Source organism: Canis lupus, chromosome 6, assembly GCF_048164855.1.
Source record: "Canis lupus baileyi chromosome 6, mCanLup2.hap1, whole genome shotgun sequence".
Lineage (NCBI taxonomy): Eukaryota > Metazoa > Chordata > Mammalia > Carnivora > Canidae > Canis > Canis lupus.
Window position 1 is genome coordinate 46,411,446 of NC_132843.1, and position 8,044 is coordinate 46,419,489.

An 8,044-nucleotide genomic window follows, 5' to 3' on the forward strand; every position below is an offset into this window, starting at 1 on the left:
TCCTGGATGTACTGTTTCTGTCTTGTGATGGATTGCTCCTAGGCCTGCCTGACCTTATGACTTGGTGGGTCGGACAGAACCCAGATTATCACAGGCAGTTCTAGCCACATGGTCACTCAATGTCCCATGGTTAGGCACTCCATCTCAACTAGGATCCATTAGCATGCCAGGAGCTATTTTTTCAATGGTGTATAATTCTCTGCTGCAGATGGCATGGCCTTGTTCCAGAACCCGAGGGGTCCATGTTGTCAATCTCCTATCGGGCTTGCCATAAACTCCACATGGCATCTTTTCCCACCACGGATACCTCTAATAACAGAGTCTGCTAGTCAGTCATATGGTCCAAGAAGCAGGGCTGCTTGCTTCTCAGCCTAGATCTGATGCAGAGCTCTTTCCTGATATGGGCCCCACCCAAAGTTGACAGCCCTTCATGTCACTTTACATGTTACATTACCCTGTAAATGTATCAGGGTAGTATTCCCACATGGTAAATGCGGACTTCAGAACCCAAAAAGGCTTACAAGTGGTGTGTTTCCTTCTTAGTGAGGAGAAGTACCCAGTGCATTATCTTGTCATTTACTAAATGTCCACAGATAAGATGAGCTCTTGAATCCCTGTAGGGTTTTTTTTTATTGCCTAGCCTCTGGAGCACATGTGTCATCAAGGTCTCCAATTACTTGCCATATCCTGCTCATGTGGACCTATTACCTTGGTGTCATCAGATTAGCAGACCAATGTGATGGTCTGACAGTCCATGTTCCCTTTGGATTAAATTATTGCCAAGAGCATAAGAGTTAACAGGTTGAGGGCAAGTTTGTAAGTATATTCTGTTGTCTACTCCATATGAATGTAACTGCTTCTAGAACTCTCCTCTGATAGAAATGGAAAAGAATCAGACAAGATCAAGGACACATACCATGTACCCAAGGTTGTGTTTCTCTCCTCTAACAATGATGACGATGACAACAAATCTGGAATGACAGGAGGTATTGGTACTGTTCCTTGGTTGAGTCCACAGTAGTTTACAGCTTCCAGAATCTACAGGGTCTTCATAGGGCTCAGACTGATGGATTAAATGTGGGCTATGATTAGAACCACTACTCCTCAGATACTTTAGGTCTTTATGGGCGGCGCTAATGTTCTACTACTCTCTGTAGGCTACAATATCATTTTCATTTAGTATTTTTGCTGGGGAGTTGGAGGCAGTTGCTGAGCTCCCTGCTTAGACTTCTCTATTATAGTAGTTATTGCTCCAAAAACTCACAAACCAAAGAGAACCTGAAGTTCCATCAATGACCAAGTAAGCCCATTCCAATTACACATTATGATACTGAGGAAATGACCATTTGGAGAGTTCATTGACCCAGTGGACCTACTGTGAATCAGTCCAGGTCAAGGCCTCCATTTATTACCTGGCTCCCATATGCCCTATTCTAATAGGAGCGTGATGATGCAGATTGGGTCATGGCATCTGCAAAGAGTAAAAGTTTTACTTCTTCCTTACTGATTTGAATGCATTTACTTCTTTTTTTAAAAATTTATTTTTTTTTATTATTTATATATTTATTTATTTATTATTTATTTATTTATTTACTTGAGAGAGTGTGTGTATAAGAGCAGGGGGAGAGGGAAAAGGGGAGGGAGAGAAATCCTCAAGCAGACTCCTTGCTCTGCCAAGCATGGAGCCTGACCTGGGGCTCCATACCACGATCCTGAGATCATGACCTGAGCCAAAACCAAGAGTTGACGCTTAACTGACTAAGCCACCCAGGTGCCCTCTTTTATTTCTTTTTGTTGTCTGATTGCTGTGGCTAGGACTTCCAATACTATGTTGAATAAAAGTGGTAAGAGTCAATATTCTTGTCTTATTCCTGATCCTAGGGGATAAGCTCTCAGTTTTTCCCCATTGAGCATGATGTTAGCTATGGGTTTTTCATATGTGGTTTTTATTAAAGCCATATATGGTTTATGATTCCCTCTAAACCTACTTTGTTGAAGGTTTTTAGCATGAACGCATGCTGAACTTTGTCAAATGCTTTTCTGCATCTATTGAAATGATCATCTGGTTCTTATCTTTTTCTTATGGATGGGATGTGTCATGATTGATTTGTGAATATTGAACCAAGTTTGCAACCCTGGGATAAATACCACTTGATCATGATGAATGATTTTTTTTAACTTATCACTGGATTCAGTTTGCTAGTATTTTGTCAAGGATTTTTACATCTATGTTCATCAGAGATATTGGCCTGTAGTTCTCTTTTTTTGTGGTATCTTTATCTAGTTTTGGTATCAGGGCAATGCTGCGCCTTCTAGAATGAATTTGGAAGTTTTCCTACTTTTTAAATTTTTTCAAATTCTTTTTGAAAAGAATAGGTGTTAACTCTTCTTAGAATGTTTGGTAGAATTCACCTGTGAAGCCACCTGATCCTGGACTTTTTTGTTCATTGGGAGATTTTGATTGCTGATTCAATTTCATTGCTGGTCATTGATCTGTTCAAATTTTCTATTTCTTTGGGCTTTAGTTTTGGTAGCTTATATGTTTCTAGGAATTTATCCATTTCTTCTAGGTTGTCCAGTTTTGGGGGTATAATTTTTCATAATATTCTCTTAAAATCCTTTATATTTCTGTAGTTTCAGTTGTTACTTCTCTGCTTTCATGTCTGGTTTTGTTTCTTTGAGGAGTCTGGCTAGAGATTTATCAATTTTGTTGAACTTTTCAAAGAACCAACTCCTAGTTTCATTGATCTACTGTTGTTGTTTTTTGTTGTGGTGGTTTGGTTTGGTTTGTAGATCATTTATTTCTGCTCTAATCTTTACTATTCCTTTCCATCTGGTGGATTTGGGTTTTGTGTGCTCTTTTTCTAGCTCCTTTAGGTATAAATTTAGGCCATTTATTTGAGATTTTTCTTACTTCTTGAGGTAAGCCTATATTGCTATAAATATCCCTCTTAGAACTAGATTTGCTGCAACCCAAAGGTTTTGGACTATTGTGTTTTCACTTTCATTTGTTTCCATGTAATTTTTTACTTCTTTTTTTACTTTATCATTGACTCAATAATTTTTTTTGGTAACATGTTGTTTAACCTCCATTTATTTGTGTTCTTTCCAGATTTTTTCTTGTAGTTGATTTCTAGTTTCATTGCACTGTGGTCAAAAAGATGCATGATGTGACTTAAATCTTCTTGAATTTGTTGAGATTTGTTTTGTGGTCTAATATGTGATCTATTCTGGGGAATGTTCCATGTGCACATGAGAAAGATTATTCACCATGCTATTTTAGGGTGGATATTCTGAATATATCTGGTAAGTCCATGTGACTCAGTGTGTCATTCAAAGCCATTGTTTCCTTGTTGATTTTCTGTTTAGATGATCTTTCCATTGATGTAAGTGGAGTATTGAAGTCTCCTACTATTATTGTGTTATTATCGATTAGTTCCTTTATGTTTGTTACTGTTTTATGTATTTGCATGCTCCTTTGTTGGGTGCATAAATATTTACGATTGTATCTTCTTGTTGGATTGACACCTTTATTACTATATAGTGCCCTTTGTCTGTTGTTACAGTCTTTATTTTAAGGTCTATTATGTCTGATACAAGTATTGTTACTCTGGCTTTCTTTTTGACCTCCATTTACATGATAAATGTTTCTCCATCCACTCACTTTCAATCTGTAGGTATCTTTAGGTCTAATGGGTCTCTTGTAGGCAGCATATAGATGGACCTTTTTTTTTTTTAATCCATTCTGTCATCTTCTGCCTTTTGATTGGAGCATTTAAACCATTTAAATTCAAAGTAATTATTGATAGGTATGTATTTATTGCCATTTTAATACTTGTTTTTGTTTCTGAAGGTTTTCTCTGATTCTTTCTTGTCTTTAGTGATATATTTGGATTTATTTCTCTTTATTCTTTGCATACTTACTAGTAGTTTTTGATTTGTAGTTACCATTAAGTTTATGTATAACATCTTCTGCATATAGCAGCCTGTATTGTTGATGGTTGTTTAAGTTTGAACCTTTCCTTTACTCCTCTCCATGTTTTAGGTTTATGGTGCCATATACCTATCCTTGATCAGAAGCAATGCTGCATGGAAAACTATGATAGAGGATAAGGTATTCTATAAGTACACAAATGGTAGTTTTGGCAGAAACTCTGTATGGAAGGATGCAAATGTATATCCAGATTAAGTGTCTATTCCAGTAGGAAGAAAACACTGGCCCCTTCATGATAGAAACAGTGTAATCGGGATCCCTGGGTGGCGCAGCGGTTTGGCGCCTGCCTTTGGCCCAGGGCGCGATCCTGGAGACCCGGGATCGAATCCCACATCGGGCTCCCGGTGCATGGAGCCTGCTTCTCCCTCTGCCTGTGTCTCTGCCTCTCTCTCTCTCTCTCTGTGACTATAATAAATAAATTTTAAAAAAATTAAAAAAAAAAAAAAAGAAACTGTGTAATCAACCTGCCACCAAGTAGCTGGCTAATCACCCCAGGGAATGATGTCATATTGAAGGCTCAGTATTGGCTTCTGCTGCTGACAGACTGGGTACTCAGCAGTGGTATTAGCCAGGTCAGCCTAGATGAGTGGTAGTCCATTGTGCTGAGCCCATGAACAGCCTCCATCCCTGCTACCATGGGGGCCACTTTGTTTATGATCTTATTGGGCAATGATAGGTGAGGCTAGGGAAAGAGATTGACCAATATCCACAGAGTGGGTCAAATCATCTACCCGGTTATTAAAATCCTCCTCTGCTGAGGTTATCTTTTAGTGAGCATTCACATGGCACACAAATATCTTCACATTTTGTTCCATTACTTCTGATCATACATAAAGCATTGCTTCTGATCAGGGAACTCAGTGTGGGAAAGCCGCTTCCTCTGTGATTAAGGAGAACTCTTTCGCTGGCAAGGAGATTCAACAAGATTTAGGGGTTCACTGTCCCCAACTTCACCAGAGTCCTCCCATATCCCCACACCAACGCATAGGTCCCACTCTTTCCCAACCGAGCCCTCACTTTAACTGTAGGAATGCTGCAAGGCTGAGAGTTCATCTTGCATTGTAAATTCAGTGGTTATGGGAGGAGGTCTTGCATTTGATTTTCAGCAACTGAGCCTCGCTGCTATAGGAGATAAAGCCCTCCTTCAGGATACAGACAGGCTCTTGGATCACCTCTGTGGTGCTTCTCCAGCTGGGAATCTGAAGGCTTGAGTTCATCCTTTTCCCTCACTATTCTGTTCAGCAACATTAAAAGCAACCAACTGAAGTCATTCCTTAGTTTTCCAGAAATGTTCCAAAGGGTCATAAAAGGAGTTACTTAGCCCCTTGTTTCTTATAAGTGGCCAATTAGGAGTATCCAATGCAAACATTTTGCATATTTTTATAAACAGTTCTGTGCTCTCTATTGGAGATAGAGTCATTCTATTGGAGATAGAGTCATTTGCATCTTTAATCAGATTAGAGAGCCACTTTCAGAAACAACAGAACTAATTCAGGAAGTTCATCCTTAAAATTCTGTTTCTCTAAAACCTCTCTTGGTACCAAAATCTGTATTACTCAGAACTCCCCAGAGTATTTCATAAAACCAATAGGATGCATGTACACAGATATATACATGAGATTTATTATAGGAATTGGTTCACACAATTGTGGAGGCTCACAAGTCCCAGAGTCTGCCACAATCCGCAAACCGGAGAACCAGGAAAGCTGGTAGTATAATTCAGTCTGAGTCTCGGGGTCTCAGAATCAAAGGAGCCAATGGTATGAGTCTAAATCCAAAAGCCAAGAAGTAGGAGCACCAAAGTCCAGAGATGGGAGGAGATGGATGCTTTAGTTCAAGCAAAGAGAGCTAATTTGCTGTTCCTTTTGCCTTTTTGTTCTACTCAGACCCTCCACTATCCTAAGACTCGTGCCCATACCATTGCCTCTTGGGGATTTTGGTAAGAGAAAGGGGTGTAGAAGGTTCAGAAATGATCATTAGACAATTGTTTGTTATTGGTTTTATTCTTTGCTTTTGTCTACATTGACAGATAAAGGGGAGAAGTAAGAGGAGAGCAACAATTTTACTCCAGTGGTTTCCTTGAGTACACATTTACCACAGTCGGCTTGCACTCTCTTTGCCAGAAAATATGTGGTTTTCAAGGTCTTCCTTTGTCTGTTTGTTTGTGCCTCTTGAACAAACTACACTTTTGGACCCCAATCTTCAGATTCCCTCCTATGCTCACTCTGATTTCTTGCCTTTTCTTGGTTTTAGGACAAATGTAAACTGATTTGTGTCAACATTTGTCATCATTTGGACACATAAAACTTTACCTATTTTAGGATTTCCTCCTACCTCACATCTGAAGAAAGATTGTGAGATCACATTTACTGGTAGTAATTATTTACAAATAATTATTGCATAACCTATTAGAAACCATGTTACTACAAACAGGAAATCTAACCTTTACACCAGTTGGAGAAGCTGAAATTGACAGGATGCAGTATTGTAATAGGACTGAAGAATTGGAGAGATGTTTAGGAACTCTGGCAGAGCATCTGTTATATGCACACATCATATCCCTCACTAGGTATTTGCCAAAATATTTTTGCCTTATCAGAGCTTATCAGGGAACACTGCAAGTAAGTGCCTCCAAACTAGCCCAACGAAGAGAACAGAGCCAAGCAGCCTTCCCTGGTCAGTTTGAGAGATGACTACAGTGAATGGTAGAGCCAGTCAGCAGCCACTGACAAGAGAGGAGAAAAGTAAATGCCTGCACTTAATATAGAATCTTTAATCTTTAAGGGTTAACTTTCAAAATGATTCACACCACTTGGAGAAATGGACACACTAAGAGGGTGAAGTTTAGTAGGGACCAGAGTGCTGTATTCAAGTTGGGAAGCCAACCTCACACATCCACATAGGAAGGTAATTAGCTTTGCTTTTATCATAAAGCAGTATGGCCAGTTGATACTAACCTTGACCACCTGCCTGGTGTAGTGTTTGTCCAGTGTCTCCACTGTAGATTGACTTTTCCTCCCTTTCCACACTATCCTCTTTGGAGGGACATCATTATGAGCAGCCTACACTTAAGGCATGGAAAGTTACACTCCCCACTTCTTGAGGGTGGAACAAGTACATCAATTTAGAATTCCTACATGCAAGAGATTTGTCTTTATGACCTCATTTATTTACCTACTTACTTATTCAATAATTTATTCATATCAGTGTGGACTCATGGGTATTTATTTTATATTTCATGTTATGACCCAATACTACTTTATTTATTTTGTTGCTCATATCATTCCAACTTTGGCAGTTGGGGGATAGAATATGTTTTTTAAAGTCATATCAAAAAAAATCAAAAAAATAAATAAATAAAAATAAAGCTATAATCAGTTGGGTTTTCCTTTTTGTTTTCTTTTGTTTGTTACCAAAAAAAATCCTACTTAATATGTTTTCCCCAAAGATCTTGCTAGAGCATAAGATAGTAATGAGTTAGTTGTGTAGTGCTTTTAAAAACTTTAGCAAGGTATGTACAAGTAGGCACATTGCCTTAAAACCTCACATTTCCCCTTCTTTCTATATTACTTTGCCTGTTCTAATTAGAAAAAAAAAAAAAAAAGCAAATCATCCTACTCAGGAAATGAATACTGGTCTTTGACCTCCTACTAACTAGCCGGGTGGCTCATAAATACAGCAATCAGATTAACCAGACCAAAAATTGGGACACTACTGTCACCTATTCTATAAATATTCGCTCATGTATAGATCCCATTGGTAATTAAATTACTTTTGCTAAAAAGAGTGAAATCACAGGAAAAGAGATACAACTCACTGAAAATACATATCAGCCAATATTCTATTTTAATATTTGCCCTGAGAATTTCTTTGGAGAGCCTCATGTGTCTGACCCCAGCATCAGGCTAGTCTCTGGACCTTTCTGACAGGAGTTTCCCAATCTATGAAAAGAGGATGACATGTCTCAGTACTGAGCTACAGGGTTTATTTGTAAAGATAAAAATGAAATAACTGTGAAAATGCTTTTAAAAATTTAAGTACTATACAAAT

At 38.5% G+C, this 8,044-nt stretch overlaps 1 long non-coding RNA gene across 4 annotated transcripts in view; it reads right to left on the bottom strand.

Moving 5' to 3' along the window:
- The window catches only part of LOC140635541 (uncharacterized), a 49,966-nt gene extending 42,850 nt beyond the window's left edge, over window positions 1-7,116 (bottom strand). For all 4 annotated transcript variants that reach the window (XR_012032856.1, XR_012032857.1, XR_012032858.1 and 1 more), the window contains exons 1-2: window positions 6,952-7,116; window positions 917-1,063 (exon numbers count right to left, since the gene is read on the bottom strand). This is a non-coding gene — a long non-coding RNA (uncharacterized lncRNA). The remainder of the gene's footprint in view (window positions 1-916; window positions 1,064-6,951) is intronic.
- Between the last annotated feature and the right edge of the window lie 928 nt (window positions 7,117-8,044).